Genomic DNA, 20,456 nt, shown 5'->3' on the forward strand with positions numbered 1-20,456 from the left:
GCTCACCTCATCCACCACCAATGTGTAGCCACGGCAGCCATTTTGAAAAATAAATCCCACCACACAACATCTCTCATGGTGGAGAGGTGAGGAAGACCCATTGCTGGGAGTATGGACCCAGTGCTCCCTCCCAAACCCCCCTAAAGCAGCTACATCACAGGCTTATCCAGGGCAGTTTAGCCTCTTGTCCCCTATGACCCCACAACAATGTTGGTTCCAAGGTAGACTATTTCAATTCTGCACATGGGCTACTGTATGACTTAAGACATATAGTTAAGTTAGTAGTACACATTCAGCATTGTGATGTCGTGTCACAAGAGGGTTGAGGCATATTTAAAAGGGCCTTTTGAATCAAGGTAAATCCCATTGAAATATACCTCTATCATCAAATGGACTGTAAACCATGAAAATTAAGGATGTCTGCAGATTTGTTAGCTTTTAACATTTAAAATTGACCTCTCCCACATTTTATATAAAAACACATACAGTTTGGTAGGCCATAACTGTCATACTAGTGCAGAGGGTATGGTCAAATAGAAAGGGCAGAAGTGATTAGCTAGTGATTTTCCAACCATGAAACAAAATCATGGTTACAAACTAAATCTTAATTTGGATAAATGTTACATATTTGTTACACGATAGTGTATCTGCTGAAATACAAAAAGTTATTTCAGACTGAGAAGATGCAACCAAGAAAAATACATCTTCCCATTACTTTAATGCCACCTTAGTCCATTATCATAATTCATAAACACATCAGGTATGCAAACCACACATTACTTTTGAAATTGAACACTTAGAAAATAGAGATAAGCCTAATGCTTTGTATCTGTCTTGGAATAAGCATGGAGGCGTCAGGGAGGCCTTGGAGAAAGCCCATAGCCTGGTCTCAGATCGTGTTTGTGCTGTCTTGTCAACCCCTATGGTTCCGACTCACCATTGGCGTTATAACAAAAAACACAAACAGATCTGGGACCAGGCTAGAGGAACCATGCCTCAACAATCAGATTACAATACAGCAGCACCACGTCTTCTGCCTTTGATCCTGCCTATGCTGTGGTGGACATCCAATGGACTTGATGGTGGACAGCCAACGGACTTGATGGGTTGACTATAGCTTCTAACATCTTCTCTCTCCCACGTACCTTATAAAGACCAAACTGATTTATGTGGAGATATATGCCATCTATTGTACTGCTGTTCTTCATACCATTGCTTTGTGCGGTTATTTACTGGTTTTTACATTTGTAGTGATGGAAAAAAAAAGCATATTTTTAGTAAGTGTCCTTCACTTTGATAGGTGACATTCGTAATTTGACAACTTTGTGAGGGGAAAATAAAAATGTTTAAAAAAATGTTTTGTTAATCATTTATTTGATATATACTGTATATATAGTATTTTTTTAAACACAGAAATACCTTCTTTACATTCAAACCCTTATTCAAACCCTGCTATGAGACTTGAAATTGAGCTCAGGTTCACCCTGTTTCCATTGATCATCCTTGAGATGTCTCGACAACTTGGTTGGAGTCTACCTGTAGTAAATTCAATTGATTGGACATGATTTGGAAAGCCACATACCTGTCTATATAAGGTCCCACAGTTGACAGTGCATGTCAGAGCAAAAACCAAGCCATGAAGTTGAAGGAGTTCTGTGGAGATGAGAGAACCTTCCAGAAGGACAACCATCTCTGTAGCACTCCACCAATCAGCATTATACCAAAAAAGACTCAAGGCTATAATCACTGCCAAAAGGTGCCTCAACACAGTAATATATATGTAATATAATAAATATATGCCATTTAGCTGACGCTTTTATCCAAAGCGACTTACAGTCATGTGTGCATACATTCTACGTATGGGTGGTCCCGGGAATCAAACCCACTACCCTGGCGTTACAAGCGCCATGCTCTACCAACTGAGCCACAGAAGGACCAGTACTGGACCAGTACTGAGTAAAGGGTCTGAATACTTATGTAAATGTTATATTTCAGGTTTTATTTATTTATACATTTGTTTTTGCTTTGTCTTTCAGTATGGAGTACTGTGTGTAGATTGATGAGGGGGAAAAACACATTTAATCCATTTTAAAGTAAGGCTGTAAACGTAACAAAACGTGGAACAAGTCAAGTGAATACTTTCCAAATGCACTGTTTACGATTGGCTAGAATTCTGTTTCAGCTAATCAGCACCCAGGACCCAAACCTCCCAGTTTATAATAGTCATGTAAGAGAAGCGCGATGATCTTACACGTTGATACAAATGTCTTAAATACACGGAGACAAAACACCATGAATGACCAGCTTTACTGGCACATAAAAACCCAGGTCTCAAAACATATTAGATTCCATTTGGCATAGTAGACCTTTTTTGGGGTTAAGTGTGTTTAATACAGGTGATATTTCTTTAGCAGACTATGTGGGATGTGGATCGATGAATGCTGTTTATTTTGGCTGCCAGTGGATATGTTATTGCAATAATAGCAATAATACTTTTAATTTGCACCTTTCCAGATACCCAAGGACACTTACACAGTAACACATAACATGGTAAATACGAACATCAGAATACTAAACTGCGTTACAACAGAGGTGCACGGTTCCCATGGTTCCCATTTTGTTGTTGGGACAACGCATAGGAAACAAACAACGACAACATCCAAGTATCCCCTGAGGTCCATTCCATCAGGCAACAGCCCCTGACACTCTATGTCACTACGTGTAACTGTACGGTTGCTGTAGACAGAGGTTAGGGGCAGAGAGGCAGCAGTAGCTCAGTGAAAACAACAATATGGGCAGATGAAACCTCATGATAAAAGATGTCCCACACTTGTCTGGGCTCGTTTTCACAATGAGTCTCGGAGCAGGAGTGTTGATGTAGGACCAGGTCCCCTCTGTCCATAATCTTATTTATTATAACCTAGAATGTGAAACTGATCCTATATCAACACTCCTACTCTGTGAACACGGATCCCTGGCTGGCGAGATCTGTTGGCCCTGGGGAAGACAGTCCATCCTTAAAATAACTGCAAGTTATTTCTTTAAGTAAGGTTAAGTTAATAAGTTTTCCATTCTGTGTCTGCCAGAATTCTCCAGATATAGCTTTTTATGGCAGAGAATATCTTCTTGGAAAGATTTGGCATTTGTGATCTTGTCTTAATACAACTCAGATGTTCTAACTTCCTCTCTCCCCCCTCTCTCTCGCTCTCTCTCTCTCGCGCTCTTTCTTTCTCTCTCTCGCGCTCTTTCTTTCTCTCTCTCTCTCGCTCTGTCTCTCTCTCGCACTCTTTCTCTCTCTGTCTGTCTGTCTCTCTCTCTCCCCCCTCTCTCTCTCTCGCTCCCTCACTCTCTCTCACTCTCTTTCTCTCCCCCTCTCTCTCTCTCTCCCCCCACTCTCTTTCTCTCTCTCTCCCTGCCTCACTCTCTCTCACTCTCTCTTGCTCCCTCGCTCTCTCTCTCCCTTTCCCTCCCCTCAAAATGTGGTCTCTAGCTCATGTGACTGTGTTGGCTGGTTGTTTTCCTATGGCTGGGTGAAAAACAGGAAGTGTGTGACAGTTTCATTCTGATCTACTCTGCTCTGTCCATACCTGCATCTGCCGAAGACACAGAACTGCTGTGTGCACCGTTTAAGACCAGCTAGCATGCCAGGCAGAGAGCTGTTCATTAGGCACCAAATGTTAGAAAACAGAGTGAAAAAGGGAGGGACTCTACTTGTCCAATAAGAAACATTTTGTGTGTTGAAAAGCATTTTGCTACGTTTTGCCACCTTGTGGACGAAGGACTTGGACCCTACAGTTTGCACCATGCAGGCCGGCCAGAAGGCTAGGACAGCAGACTAGACAGAAGGCTAGGACAGCAGGTTAGGACAGCAGGCTAGGACAGCAGGCTAGGACAGCAGACTAGACAGCAGGTTAGGACAGCAGACTAGACAGAAGGCTAGGACAGCAGGCTAGGACAGTAAACTAGGACAGCAGACTAGACAGAAGGTTAGGACAGCAGACTAGGACAGCAGACTAGACAGAAGGCTAGGACAGCAGACTAGACAGAAGGCTAGGACAGCAGACTAGACAGAAGGCTAGGACAGCAGGTTAGGACAGCAAACTAGGACAGCAGACTAGACAGAAGGCTAGGACAGCAGACTAGGACAGAAGGCTAGGACAGCAGGTTAGGACAGCAGGCTAGGACAGCAAACTAGGACAGCAGCCTAGACAGAAGGCTAGGACAGCAGACTAGGACAGAAGGCTAGACAGAAGGCTAGACAGAAGGCTAGGACAGCAGACTAGACAGAAGGCTAGGACAGCAGGTTAGGACAGCAGGCTAGGACAGAAGGCTAGACAGAAGGCTAGACAGAAGGCTAGGACAGCAGACTAGACAGAAGGCTAGGACAGCAGACTAGACAGAAGGCTAGGACAGCAGACTAGGACAGAAGGCTAGACAGAAGGCTAGGACAGCAGACTAGACAGAAGGCTAGGACAGCAGGTTAGGACAGCAGGCTAGGACAGCAAACTAGGACAGCAGACTAGACAGAAGGCTAGGACAGCAGGTTAGGACAGTAGGTTAGGACAGTAGGCTAGGACAGCAAACTATGACAGCAGCCTAGACAGAAGGCTAGGACAGCAGACTAGGACAGAAGGCTAGGACAGCAGGTTAGGACAGCAGGCTAGGACAGCAAACTAGGACAGCAGACTAGGACAGAAGGCTAGGACAGCAGGTTAGGACAGTAGGTTAGGACAGCAGGCTAGGACAGCAGCCTAGACAGAAGGCTAGGACAGCAGGTTAGGACAGCAGACTAGGACAGAAGGCTAGGACAGCAGGTTAGGACAGTAGGTTAGGACAGCAGACTAGGACAGCAGGCTAGGACAGCAAACTAGGACAGCAGGCTAGGACAGCAGGTTAGGACAGCAGGCTAGGACAGCAGGTTAGGACAGCAGGCTAGGACAGCAAACTAGGACAGCAGGCTAGGACAGCAGGTTAGGACAGCAGGCTAGGACAGCAGGCTAGGACAGCAAACTAGGACAGCAGGTTAGGACAGCAGACTAGGACAGCAGGTTAGGACAGCAGGGCTAGGACAGCAGGTTAGCACAGCAGTGTGTGTGTGTGTGTGTGTGTGTGTGTGTGTGTGTGTGTGTGTGTGTGTGTGTGTGTGTGTGTGTGTGTGCATGTGTTAGGGATAATGTAAATTCCTTATCAACAACAACATTTCATGTTTAAAAATATGGAGCTTCCTCTTTTGGTTGCAATAAACACATTTAAAGAACTACATGAATCACCTATGAACACAAACTTGTAGCAAAAACATGTCTTTGTTTATTTAGTCATCTTTTTCTCTTCAAGGTGTAGCAGTATTTTCCTCATACAAAATCTCAATAACCTCTTTTTTTATTGTGCTCCGATCCATTAAGGGAGAAAATATCATATAAAAATACTATAAAGAGAATAGAACATTAATTTTACACATTAAAAAAAATGAAGAGTTTCATTCCAAAACGCTATATATCCATTTCCAGAAATGTTGGTAAATTGGCGTTTATTGTTTAAATAAATATTGAAAGAGATTGGTGTATTTTTTTTCACTATCTTATCATGGCATGGGGTTGTTCAGTGACAGACATGAATTTGTTTATAATCACTTGACGGTTTCATTTTTAGAGACATATTCATGATTTTTGTTGTAAAATGCTTACATATCCAGTTTCACACAGTCAAATGTAACAAATGACCCAGATTTTTAATGAAGGAAGGTGTAAATGATGCATTTGTTGACATCAATATATATATATATATTTTAAACAAATAATTGAATACATTAATATGAGATATTTATGTAAAACATTTACATTTGACATTTTTTTGTCATTTTGCAGATGCTCTTATCCAGTGCATTTATGTTAAGATAGCTAACCACATATCACAGTCAAATATACAGGATACAAACAGTCTATTCAGGCCTAACAATGGATATATAGTGTTTGGCAATGAAACTAATAATAAAAATCATATGCATCTAAAAATGTTTAATACATTTTTTTTGAGAATAGTAATATTTTACGAACACATGAAGGTACCCACAAGCAATCACTTCAGATGAAAAACACAAATGTAAAAAAAAAAATACAAAAATTGGTGGATATAGGGTTTTGGAAATAAACTCTTCAAATACACACTATCATTGCATACATCAATTTGACCTTTGACCTTTGAAATGCATAGGGATGATCACATGTAATGCCTCAAAAGCTTGTTAAACTCTAACCTTTAAGAAAAACTTGATGCGTAGAAAAACACTTGTCTTCAATCTCAACGTTTTATAATTCGTACATGAAGATAACTACAGTACACGTAACACTCGTTGTTATGCCATTGAAATTAATTGAGAAGAGAGGAGAGGAGAGGAGAGGAGAGGAGATGAGAGGAGAGGAGAGGAGGAGAGGAGAGGGATAGAGAGAGAGATAGATAGAGAGAGAGAGAGAGAGAGAGAGAAAGATAGTGAGAGAGGAGAATGGGAGAGAGAGAGAAATGAGAGTGGGAGAGAAAAAACCTATGACATTTCAAATGTTTTTTTTATTGTTTATTTCACATTTGTTTACTTTCTATTTCACTTGCTTTGGCAATGTAAACATGTTTCCCATGCCAATAAAAACCCTTAATATGAATTGAGTTGAATTGAGAGAGAGAGAGAGAGAGAGAGAGAGAGAGAGAGAGAGAGAAGGTGAAAGACAGAGAGAGAAGGAAAGAGAGAGAGGGTATGAGAAGTTATGAGAAAGGAAAGATACATAAGCAAGGGAAAGAGAGAGAGTGAGAGAGAAAGGAGAAAAAGAAACTGTCTATAATTCTGTGGCCAGGGCCAGTTCCGTGGGCAATAATACAAGCCTGAACAGAGACGGTGATTGTTCTTATGAGAATTCTCCAAAACAATGAGTGCTTTCTACTTCATAGACACAACTGGTGCTTTCCAACACAGGGTATAAATGGGACTCTGGATATGTGTCCCAAATGGCACCCTATGGGCCCTGGTCAACAGTAGTGTACTACCCTATGGGCCCTGGTCAACAGTAGGGCACTATCCTATGGGCCCACGGTCAACAGTAGTGCACTACGTAGGGAAAGGTGCCATTTGGAAGGTATCCTGGGGCAGGGAAAATATTTGGAGTAATGCTCAGATAATTACAAGTGAAACGTGTTTTGGGGTTTGCTGCTCTGGGGACCAAGAAAATAGCTTCACAAATAGATTTTTGAAGAGAAGGCAGGAATTTTCTTGACCACATGAGAGATAAAGGGCTAATAATAGGCCTAAATATAGTCTTTCTCAATAACAAGCTAGTGGAGGCAGAGGTTTTCCCACTTGCAAACATGTTTTCTGAGAAATCGTAAAGAGACGCTTGTTTACTTGTCGACTGCTCACCGGTACGTAACACACTCAGATGACTTAGAAAGATAATACAGCTAATTGTTCGCCTGGAAAGAAACTAAGTTGTAGCTTTTCTAATTTTTCCAAACATCTTTATGCTTGCCTGGCTTTAGTAACTGGCATTAGTAACTGGCAATAGTAACTGGCATTGGTAACTGGCTTTAGTAACTGGCATTGGTAACTGGCATTAGTAACTGGCATTGGTAACTGGCATTGGTAACTGGCATTAGTAACTGGCATTAGTAACTGGCATTAGTAACTGGCATTAGTAACTGGCATTGGTAAATGGCATTAGTAACTGGCTTTAGTAACTGGCATTGGTAACTGGCATTAGTAACTGGCATTGGTAACTGGCATTAGTAACTGGCATTAGTAACTGGCATTAGTAACTGGCATTAGTAACTGGCATTGGTAACTGGCATTGGTAACTGGCATTAGTAACTGGCATTAGTAACTGGCATTAGTAACTGGCATTAGTAACTGGCATTAGTAACTGGCATTGGTAACTGGCATTAGTAACTGGCATTAGTAACTGGCATTGGTAACTGGCATTAGTAACTGGCATTGGTAACTGGCATTGGTAACTGGCATTAGTAACTGGCATTAGTAACTGGCATTGGTAACTGGCATTGGTAACTGGCATTAGTAACTGGCATTAGTAACTGGCATTAGTAACTGGCATTGGTAACTGGCATTAGTAACTGGCATTAGTAACTGGCATTAGTAACTGGTGGCATTAGTAACTGGCAATAGTAACTGGCATTAGTAACTGGCATTAGTAACTGGCATTAGTAACTGGCATTGGTAACTGGCATTGGTAACTGGCATTAGTAACTGGCATTAGTAACTGGCATTGGTAACTGGCATTGGTAACTGGCATTGGTAACTGGCATTGGTAACTGGCATTAGTAACTGGCATTAGTAACTGGCATTAGTAACTGGCATTGGTAACTGGCATTGGTAACTGGCATTAGTAACTGGCATTAGTAACTGGCATTGGTAACTGGCTTTAGTAACTGGCATTAGTAACTGGCATTAGTAACTGGCATTAGTAACTGGCATTGGTAACTGGCATTGGTAACTGGCATTGGTAACTGGTGGCATTGGTAACTGGCATTAGTAACTGGTGGCATTGGTAACTGGCATTAGTAACTGGCATTAGTAACTGGTGGCATTGGTAACTGGCATTAGTAACTGGTGGCATTGGTAACTGGCATTAGTAACTGGCATTAGTAACTGGCATTAGTAACTGGCATTGATAACTGGTGGCATTGGTAACTGGCATTAGTAACTGGTGGCATTGGTAACTGGCATTAGTAACTGGCATTAGTAACTGGCATTGGTAACTGGCATTAGTAACTGGCATTAGTAACTGGCATTGGTAACTGGCATTAGTAACTGGCATTAGTAACTGGCATTAGTAACTGGTGGCATTAGTAACTGGCATTGGTAACTGGCATTGGTAACTGGCATTAGTAACTGGCATTAGTAACTGGCATTGGTAACTGGCATTAGTAACTGGCATTGGTAACTGGCATTAGTAACTGGCTTTAGTAACTGGCATTGGTAACTGGCATTAGTAACTGGCTTTAGTAACTGGCATTAGTAACTGGCATTAGTAACTGGCATTGGTAACTGGCATTAGTAACTGGCTTTAGTAACTGGCATTAGTAACTGGCATTAGTAACTGGCATTAGTAACTGGCTTTAGTAACTGGTGGCATTGGTAACTGGCATTAGTAACTGGCTTTAGTAACTGGCATTGGTAACTGGCATTGGTAACTGGCATTAGTAACTGGCATTAGTAACTGGCATTGGTAACTGGCATTGGTAACTGGCATTGGTAACTGGCATTAGTAACTGGCATTAGTAACTGGCATTGCTAGCTCGACAAGCTAGAAGGTGCATGATATTTGATCTTTCTTGACCACATTGTAAGTAGTGTACTAAAACTGGTTTTTGAGAACATAAAAAAGTAGCGAAACACAGAGAGGAATGTTACTAACTTGTTCCAGGATCTATTTGTGCTTTTCTTGCTCCAACTCCTACAGTCATTGTTTGGCGTGACGACCACAGTTTTTTTTGAAGACAGCACAAACAGAACTGGTTCCAGGCTAGAACTTTTCCCAGTGAGAGAAACTGAAGGACGTTGCTGAGTTCCAGTCACACTCAAAACTCATTGTCAGCCAAGAAACCCAAAGACCTCGTCCTCTTGTCCTTTGCTTCTACCTAGTGGTTGACGAAACATGTCATATCAAGTTTGTACCAACGTATATCTAATCTAGTTGCTGATATGATGCAGTACTGATAGGAACTCTTTTGGGGCTGCCGAATGTTTTGGGAGACTGGATGAATAGGAACATACCAGATCACCAATGTAAAGATTTGAGAATGGTAAATATCGTTGCGATCGAGAGTGCGTAAGACCATGCATTCATTACTTTTCTACAGTATAATGACGACGGCAATGTACTGTAATTCATTTTAAAAACCCTTCAATTCTGTTCATTTCTACCATTAAATGTTTGTTTTTTAAAATCTCTGACCTCTTGCCCCTGTTTTGTGATTAATGAGTGCTCACTGTCATTACGACCTGGTTTGTGATTAATGAGCGCTCACTGTCATTACGACCTGGTTTGTGATTAATGAGCGCTCACTGTCATTCCGACCTGGTTTGTGATTAATGAGCGCTCGCTGTCATTACGACCTGGTTTGTGATTAATGAGTGCTCGCTGTCATTACGACCTGGTTTGTGATTAATGAGTGCTCACTGTCATTACGACCTGGTTTGTGATTAATGAGTGCTGGCTGTCATTACGACCTGGTTTGTGATTAACGAGTGCTCGCTGTCATTACGACCTGGTTTGTGATTAATGAGTGCTCACTGTCATTACGACCTGGTTTGTGATTAATGAGTGCTCACTGTCATTACGACCTGGTTTGTGATTAATGAGTGCTCACTGTCATTACGACCTGGTTTGTGATTAATGAGTGCTCACTGTCATTACGACCTGGTTTGTGATTAATGAGTGCTCACTGTCATTACGACCTGGTTTGTGATTAATGAGTGCTCACTGTCATTACGACCTGGTTTGTGATTAATGAGTGCTCACTGTCATTACGACCTGGTTTGTGATTAATGAGTGCTCACTGTCATTCCGACCTGGTTTGTGATTAATGAGTGCTCACTGTCATTCCGACCTGGTTTGTGATTAATGAGTGCTCGCTGTCATTACGACCTGGTTTGTGATTCATGAGTGCTCGCTGTCATTACGACCTGGTTTGTGATTAATGAGTGCTCACTGTCATTCCGACCTGGTTTGTGATTAATGAGTGCTCACTGTCATTACGACCTGGTTTGTGATTAATGAGCGCTCACTGTCATTACGACCTGGTTTGTGATTAATGAGCGCTCACTGTCATTACGACCTGGTTTGTGATTAATGAGCGCTCACTGTCATTACGACCTGGTTTGTGATTAATGAGCGCTCACTGTCATTACGACCTGGTTTGTGATTAATGAGCGCTCACTGTCATTACGACCTGGTTTGTGATTAATGAGTGCTCACTGTCATTACGACCTGGTTTGTGATTAATGAGTGCTCGCTGTCATTACGACCTGGTTTGTGATTAATGTGATTAATGAGTGCTCACTGTCATTACGACCTGGTTTGTGATTAATGAGTGCTCACTGTCATTACGACCTGGTTTGTGATTAATGAGTGCTCACTGTCATTACGACCTGGTTTGTGATTAATGAGTGCTCACTGTCATTACGACCTGGTTTGTGATTAATGAGCGCTCACTGTCATTACGACCTGGTTTGTGATTAATGAGTCATTACGACCTGGTTTGTGATTAATGAGCGCTCACTCATTACGACTGGTTTGTGATTATTCATTACGACCTGGTTTGTGATTAATGAGTGCTCACTGTCATTACGACCTGGTTTGTGATTAATGAGCGCTCACTGTCATTACGACCTGGTTTGTGATTAATGAGCGCTCACTGTCATTACGACCTGGTTTGTGATTAATGAGCTCACTGTCATTACACTGTCATTACGACCTGGTTTGTGATTAATGAGCGCTCACTGTCATTACGACCTGGTTTGTGATTAATGAGTGCTCGCTGTCATTCATTACGACCTGGTTTGTGATTAATGAGTGCTCGCTGTCATTACGACCTGGTTTGTGATTAATGAGTGCTCACTGTCATTACGACCTGGTTTGTGATTAATGAGCGCTCACTGTCATTACGACCTGGTTTGTGATTAATGAGCGCTCACTGTCATTACGACCTGGTTTGTGATTAATGAGCGCTCACTGTCATTACGACCTGGTTTGTGATTAATGAGCTGTCATTACGACTGTCATTACGACCTGGTTTGTGATTAATGAGCGCTCACTGTCATTACGACCTGGTTTGTGATTAATGAGCTCTCACTGTCATTACGACCTGGTTTGTGATTAATGAGCGCTCACTGTCATTACGACCTGGTTTGTGATTAATGAGCTCACTGTCATTACGACCTGGTTTGTGATTAATGAGCGTCACCTGGTTTGTGATTAATGAGTGCTCGCTGTCATTACGACCTGGTTTGTGATTAATGAGCGCTCGCTGTCATTCCGACCTGGTTTGTGATTAATGAGTGCTCGCTGTCATTACGACCTGGTTTGTGATTAATGAGTGCTCACTGTCATTACGACCTGGTTTGTGATTAATGAGTGCTCACTGTCATTACGACCTGGTTTGTGATTAATGAGTGCTCACTGTCATTACGACCTGGTTTGTGATTAATGAGTGCTCACTGTCATTACGACCTGGTTTGTGATTAATGAGTGCTCACTGTCATTACGACCTGGTTTGTGATTAATGAGTGCTCACTGTCATTACGACCTGGTTTGTGATTAATGAGTGCTCACTGTCATTACGACCTGGTTTGTGATTAATGAGTGCTCACTGTCATTACGACCTGGTTTGTGATTAATGAGCGCTCACTGTCATTACGACCTGGTTTGTGATTAATGAGCGCTCACTGTCATTACGACCTGGTTTGTGATTAATGAGCGCCTGGTTTGTGACTGTCATTACGACCTGGTTTGTGATTAATGAGCGCTCACTGTCATTACGACCTGGTTTGTGATTAATGAGCGCTCACTGTCATTACGACCTGGTTTGTGATTAATGAGCGCTCACTGTCATTATTAATGAGCGACCTGGTTTGTGATTAATGAGTGCTCGCTGTCATTACGACCTGGTTTGTGATTAATGAGCGCTCACTGTCATTACGACCTGGTTTGTGATTAATGAGTGCTCACTGTCATTACGACCTGGTTTGTGATTAATGAGCGCTCACTGTCATTACGACCTGGTTTGTGATTAATGAGCGCTCACTGTCATTACGACCTGGTTTGTGATTAATGAGCGCTCACTGGTCATTACGACCTGGTTTGTGATTAATGAGCGCTCACTGTCATTACGACCTGGTTTGTGATTAATGAGCCTGGTTTGTGATTAATGAGCTCACTGTCATTACGACCTGGTTTGTGATTAATGAGCGCTCACTGTCATTACGACCTGGTTTGTGATTAATGAGCTCACTCACTGGTCATTAATGAGTGCTCACTACGACCTGGTTTGTGATTAATGAGCGCTCACTGTCATTACGACCTGGTTTGTGATTAATGAGCGCTCACTGTCATTACGACCTGGTTTGTGATTAATGAGCGCTCACTGTCATTACGACCTGGTTTGTGATTAATGAGCGCTCACTGTCATTACGACCTGGTTTGTGATTAATGAGTGCTCACTGTCATTACGACCTGGTTTGTGATTAATGAGTGCTCACTGTCATTACGCTGTCATTAATGAGTGCCGACCTGGTTTGTGATTAATGAGTGCTCACTGTCATTACGACCTGGTTTGTGATTAATGAGTGCTCACTGTCATTACGACCTGGTTTGTGATTAATGAGTGCTCACTGTCATTACGACCTGGTTTGTGATTAATGAGTGCTCACTGTCATTACGACCTGGTTTGTGATTAATGAGTGCTCACTGTCATTACGACCTGGTTTGTGATTAATGAGTGCTCACTGTCATTACGACCTGGTTTGTGATTAATGAGTGCTCACTGTCATTACGACCTGGTTTGTGATTAATGAGCTCTCACTGTCATTACGACCTGGTTTGTGATTAATGAGCGCTCACTGTCATTACGACCTGGTTTGTGATTAATGAGTGCTCACTGTCATTACGACCTGGTTTGTGATTAATGAGCGCTCACTGTCATTACGACCTGGTTTGTGATTAATGAGTGCTCACTGTCATTACGACCTGGTTTGTGATTAATGAGTGCTCACTGTCATTACGACCTGGTTTGTGATTAATGAGTGCTCGCTGTCATTACGACCTGGTTTGTGATTAATGAGTGCTCGCTGTCATTACGACCTGGTTTGTGATTAATGAGTGCTCACTGTCATTACGACCTGGTTTGTGATTAATGAGTGCTCACTGTCATTACGACCTGGTTTGTGATTAATGAGCGCTCACTGTCATTATTAATGACCTGGTTTGTGATTAATGAGCGCTCACTGTCATTACGACCTGGTTTGTGATTAATGAGCGCTCACTGTCATTACGACCTGGTTTGTGATTAATGAGCGCTCACTGTCATTACGACCTGGTTTGTGATTAATGAGCGCTCACTGTCATTACGACCTGGTTTGTGATTAATGAGCTCACTCACCTGGTTTGTGATTAATGAGTGCTCACGTCATCATTACGACCTGGTTTGTGATTAATGAGCGCTCACTGTCATTACGACCTGGTTTGTGATTAATGAGTGCTCACTGTCATTACGACCTGGTTTGTGATTAATGAGTGCTCACTGTCATTACGACCTGGTTTGTGATTAATGAGTGCTCACTGTCATTACGACCTGGTTTGTGATTAATGAGTGCTCACTGTCATTACGACCTGGTTTGTGATTAATGAGTGCTCACTGTCATTACGACCTGGTTTGTGATTAATGAGTGCTCACTGTCATTACGACCTGGTTTGTGATTAATGAGTGCTCACTGTCATTACGACCTGGTTTGTGATTAATGAGTGCTCACTGTCATTACAACCTGGTTTGTGATTAATGAGCGCTCACTGTCATTACGACCTGGTTTGTGATTAATGAGCGCTCACTGTCATTACGACCTGGTTTGTGATTAATGAGTGCTCACTGTCATTACGACCTGGTTTGTGATTAATGAGTGCTCACTGTCATTACGACCTGGTTTGTGATTAATGAGTGCTCACTGTCATTACGACCTGGTTTGTGATTAATGAGTGCTCACTGTCATTACGACCTGGTTTGTGATTAATGAGTGCTCACTGTCATTACGACCTGGTTTGTGATTAATGAGTGCTCACTGTCATTACGACCTGGTTTGTGATTAATGAGTGCTCACTGTCATTACGACCTGGTTTGTGATTAATGAGTGCTCACTGTCATTACGACCTGGTTTGTGATTAATGAGTGCTCACTGTCATTACGACCTGGTTTGTGATTAATGAGTGCTCACTGTCATTACGACCTGGTTTGTGATAAATGAGTGCTCACTGTCATTCCGACCTGGTTTGTGATTAATGAGTGCTCACTGTCATTACGACCTGGTTTGTGATTAATGAGTGCTCACTGTCATTCCGACCTGGTTTGTGATTAATGAGTGCTCGCTGTCATTGAGCGCTCACTGACCTGGTTTGTGATTAATGAGTGCTCACTGTCATTACGACCTGGTTTGTGATTAATGAGCGCTCACTGTCATTACGACCTGGTTTGTGATTAATGAGCGCTCACTGTCATTACGACCTGGTTTGTGATTAATGAGCGCTCACTGTCATTACGACCTGGTTTGTGATTAATGAGCGCTCACTGTCATTACGACCTGGTTTGTGATTAATGAGCGCTCACTGTCATTACGACCTGGTTTGTGATTAATGAGCGCTCACTGTCATTACGACCTGGTTTGTGATTAATGAGCGCTCACTGTCATTACGACCTGGTTTGTGATTAATGAGCGCTCACTGTCATTACGACCTGGTTTGTGATTAATGAGTGCTCACTGTCATTACGACCTGGTTTGTGATTAATGAGTGCTCACTGTCATTACGACCTGGTTTGTGATTAATGAGTGCTCACTGTCATTACGACCTGGTTTGTGATTAATGAGTGCTCACTGTCATTACGACCTGGTTTGTGATTAATGAGTGCTCACTGTCATTACGACCTGGTTTGTGATTAATGAGTGCTCACTGTCATTACAACCTGGTTTGTGATTAATGAGCGCTCACTGTCATTACGACCTGGTTTGATTAATGACTGTCATTACGAATGGTTTGTGATTAATGAGCTCACTGTCATTACGACCTGGTTTGTGATTAATGAGCGCTCACTGTCATTACGACCTGGTTTGTGATTAATGAGTGCTCACTGTCATTACGACCTGGTTTGTGATTAATGAGTGCTCACTGTCATTACGACCTGGTTTGTGATTAATGAGTGCTCACTGTCATTACGACCTGGTTTGTGATTAATGAGTGCTCACTGTCATTACGACCTGGTTTGTGATTAATGAGTGCTCACTGTCATTACGACCTGGTTTGTGATTAATGAGTGCTCACTGTCATTACGACCTGGTTTGTGATAAATGAGTGCTCACTGTCATTACGACCTGGTTTGTGATTAATGAGTGCTCACTGTCATTACGACCTGGTTTGTGATTAATGAGTGCTCACTGTCATTACGACCTGGTTTGTGATTAATGAGTGCTCACTGTCATTACGACCTGGTTTGTGATTAATGAGTGCTCACTGTCATTACGACCTGGTTTGTGATTAATGAGTGCTCACTGTCATTACGACCTGGTTTGTGATTAATGAGCGCTCACTGTCATTACGACCTGGTTTGTGATTAATGAGTGCTCACTGTCATTACGACCTGGTTTGTGATAAATGAGGTTTGTGATTAATGAGTGCTCACTGTCATTACGACCTGGTTTGTGATTAATGAGTGCTCACTGTCATTACGACCTGGTTTGTGATTAATGAGTGCTCACTGTCATTACGACCTGGTTTGTGATTAATGAGTGCTCACTGTCATTACGACCTGGTTTGTGATTAATGAGTGCTCACTGTCATTACGACCTGGTTTGTGATTAATGAGTGCTCACTGTCATTACGACCTGGTTTGTGATTAATGAGTGCTCACTGTCATTACGACCTGGTTTGTGATTAATGAGTGCTCACTGTCATTACGACCTGGTTTGTGATTAATGAGTGCTCACTGTCATTACGACCTGGTTTGTGATTAATGAGTGCTCACTGTCATTACGACCTGGTTTGTGATTAATGAGTGCTCACTGTCATTACGACCTGGTTTGTGATTAATGAGTGCTCACTGTCATTACGACCTGGTTTGTGATAAATGAGTGCTCACTGTCATTACGACCTGGTTTGTGATTAATGAGTGCTCACTGTCATTACGACCTGGTTTGTGATTAATGAGTGCTCACTGTCATTACGACCTGGTTTGTGATTAATGAGTGCTCACTGTCATTGACCTGGTTTGTGATAAATGAGTGCTCACTGTCATTCCGACCTGGTTTGTGATTAATGAGTGCTCACTGTCATTACGACCTGGTTTGTGATTAATGAGTGCTCACTGTCATTACGACCTGGTTTGTGATTGATGAGTGCTCGCTGTCATTACGACCTGGTTTGTGATTAATGAGTGCTCACTGTCATTACGACCTGGTTTGTGATTAATGAGTGCTCACTGTCATTACGACCTGGTTTGATTAATGATTAATGAGCGCTCACTGTCATTACGACCTGGTTTGTGATTAATGAGCGCTCACTGTCATTACGACCTGGTTTGTGATTAATGAGCGCTCACTGTCATTACGACCTGGTTTGTGATTAATGAGTGCTCACTGTCATTACGACCTGGTTTGTGATTAATGAGCTCACTGTCATTACGACCTGGTTTGTGATTAATGAGCGCTCACTGTCATTACGACCTGGTTTGTGATTAATGAGTGCTCACTGTCATTACGACCTGGTTTGTGATTAATGAGTGCTCACTGTCATTACGTGGTTTGTGATTAATGAGTGCTCACTGTCATTACGACCTGGTTTGTGATTAATGAGTGCTCACTGTCATTACGACCTGGTTTGTGATTAATGAGTGCTCACTGTCATTACGACCTGGTTTGTGATTAATGAGTGCTCACTGTCATTACGACCTGGTTTGTGATTAATGAGTGCTCACTGTCATTACGACCTGGTTTGTGATTAATGAGTGCTCACTGTCACTGGTTTGTGATTACGACCTGGTTTGTGATTAATGAGCGCTCACTGTCATTACGACCTGGTTTGTGATTAATGAGTGCTCACTGTCATTACGACCTGGTTTGTGATTAATGAGTGCTCACTGTCATTACGACCTGGTTTGTGATTAATGAGTGCTCACTGTCATTACGACCTGGTTTGTGATTAATGAGTGCTCACTGTCATTACGACCTGGTTTGTGATTAATGAGTGCTCACTGTCATTACGGCCTGGTTTGTGATTAATGAGTGCTCACTGTCATTACGACCTGGTTTGTGATAAATGAGTGCTCACTGTCATTACGACCTGGTTTGTGATAAATGAGTGCTCACTGTCATTACGACCTGGTTTGTGATTAATGAGTGCTCACTGTCATTACGACCTGGTTTGTGATTGAGTGCTCACTGTCATTACGAGTTTGCTCAATGAGTGCTCACTGTCATTGGTTTGTGATTAATGAGTGCTCACTGTCATTACGACCTGGTTTGTGATTAATGAGTGCTCACTGTCATTACGACCTGGTTTGTGATTAATGAGTGCTCACTGTCATTACGACCTGGTTTGTGATTAATGAGTGCTCGCTGTCATTACGACCTGGTTTGTGATTAATGAGTGCTCACTGTCATTACAACCTGGTTTGTGATTAATGAGCGCTCACTGTCATTACGACCTGGTTTGTGATTAATGAGCGCTCACTGTCATTACGACCTGGTTTGTGATTAATGAGTGCTCACTGTCATTACGACCTGGTTTGTGATTAATGAGTGCTCACTGTCATTACGACCTGGTTTGTGATTAATGAGTGCTCACTGTCATTACGACCTGGTTTGTGATTAATGAGTGCTCACTGTCATTACGACCTGGTTTGTGATTAATGAGTGCTCACTGTCATTATGACCTGGTTTGTGATTAATGAGTGCTCACTGTCATTATTACGACCTGGTTTGTGATTAATGAGTGCTCACTGTCATTACGACCTGGTTTGTGATAAATGAGTGCTCACTGTCATTACGACCTGGTTTGTGATAAATGAGTGCTCACTGTCATTACGACCTGGTTTGTGATTAATGAGTGCTCACTGTCATTACGACCTGGTTTGTGATTAATGAGTGCTCACTGTCATTACGACCTGGTTTGTGATAAATGAGTGCTCACTGTCATTACGACCTGGTTTGTGATTAATGAGTGCTCACTGTCATTACGACCTGGTTTGTGATTAATGAGTGCTCACTGTCATTACGACCTGGTTTGTGATTAATGAGTGCTCACTGTCATTACGACCTGGTTTGTGATAAATGAGTGCTCACTGTCATTACGACCTGGTTTGTGATTAATGAGTGCTCACTGTCATTACGACCTGGTTTGTGATTAATGAGTGCTCACTGTCATTACGACCTGGTTTGTGATTAATGAGTGCTCACTGTCATTACGACCTGGTTTGTGATTAATGAGTGCTCACTGTCATTACGACCTGGTTTGTGATTAATGAGTGCTCACTGTCATTATGACCTGGTTTGTGATTAATGAGTGCTCACTGTCATTACGACCTGGTTTGTGATTAATGAGTGCTCACTGTCATTACGACCTGGTTTGTGATAAATGAGTGCTCACTGTCATTATGACCTGGTTTGTGATTAATGAGTGCTCACTGTCATTACGACCTGGTTTGTGATTAATGAGTGCTCACTGTCATTACGACCTGGTTTGTGATTAATGAGTGCTCACTGTCATTACGACCTGGTTTGTGATAAATGAGTGCTCACTGTCATTACGACCTGGTTTGTGATTAATGAGTGCTCACTGTCATTACGACCTGGTTTGTGATTAATGAGTGATCACTGTCATTACGACCTGGTTTGTGATTAATGAGTGCTCACTGTCATTACGACCTGGTTTGTGATAAATGAGTGCTCACTGTCATTACGACCTGGTTTGTGATTAATGAGTGCTCACTGTCATTACGACCTGGTTTGTGATTAATGAGTGCTCACTGTCATTACGACCTGGTTTGTGATTAATGAGTGCTCACTGTCATTACGACCTGGTTTGTGATTAATGAGTGCTCACTGTCATTCCGACCTGGTTTGTGATTAATGAGTGCTCGCTGTCATTACGACCTGGTTTGTGATTAATGAGTGCTCACTGTCATTACGACCTGGTTTGTGATTAATGAGTGCTCACTGTCATTACGACCTGGTTTGTGATTAATGAGTGCTCACTGTCATTACGACCTGGTTTGTGATTAATGAGCGCTCACTGTCATTACGACCTGGTTTGTGATTAATGAGCGCTCACTGTCATTACGACCTGGTTTGTGATTAATGAGCGCTCACTGTCATTACGACCTGGTTTGTGATTAATGAGCGCTCACTGTCATTACGACCTGGTTTGTGATTAATGAGCGCTCACTGTCATTACGACCTGGTTTGTGATTAATGAGTGCTCACTGTCATTACGACCTGGTTTGTGATTAATGAGTGCTCACTGTCATTACGACCTGGTTTGTGATAAATGAGTGCTCGCTGTCATTACGACCTGGTTTGTGATTAATGAGTGCTCACTGTCATTACGACCTGGTTTGTGATTAATGAGTTCACTGTCATTACGACCTGGTTTGTGATTAATGAGTGCTCACTGTCATTACGACCTGGTTTGTGATTAATGAGT

The 20,456-nt window shown here is 42.2% G+C and overlaps 1 long non-coding RNA gene across 1 annotated transcript; it reads right to left on the minus strand.

Annotated features, from left to right (window-relative positions):
• Positions 1-5,294: 5,294 nt before the first annotated feature.
• On the minus strand, positions 5,295-12,451 carry LOC127910403 (uncharacterized). Its single transcript, XR_008074706.1, has 3 exons — positions 11,965-12,451; positions 11,476-11,513; positions 5,295-10,076 (listed from the first exon to the last, which is right to left on the minus strand). It is a non-coding gene; the product is annotated as an uncharacterized LOC127910403 (long non-coding RNA).
• Between the last annotated feature and the right edge of the window lie 8,005 nt (positions 12,452-20,456).

The sequence above is a fragment of the Oncorhynchus keta genome, chromosome 21 (genome assembly GCF_023373465.1).
Source record: "Oncorhynchus keta strain PuntledgeMale-10-30-2019 chromosome 21, Oket_V2, whole genome shotgun sequence".
NCBI classification, from domain to species: Eukaryota; Metazoa; Chordata; class Actinopteri; order Salmoniformes; family Salmonidae; genus Oncorhynchus; species Oncorhynchus keta.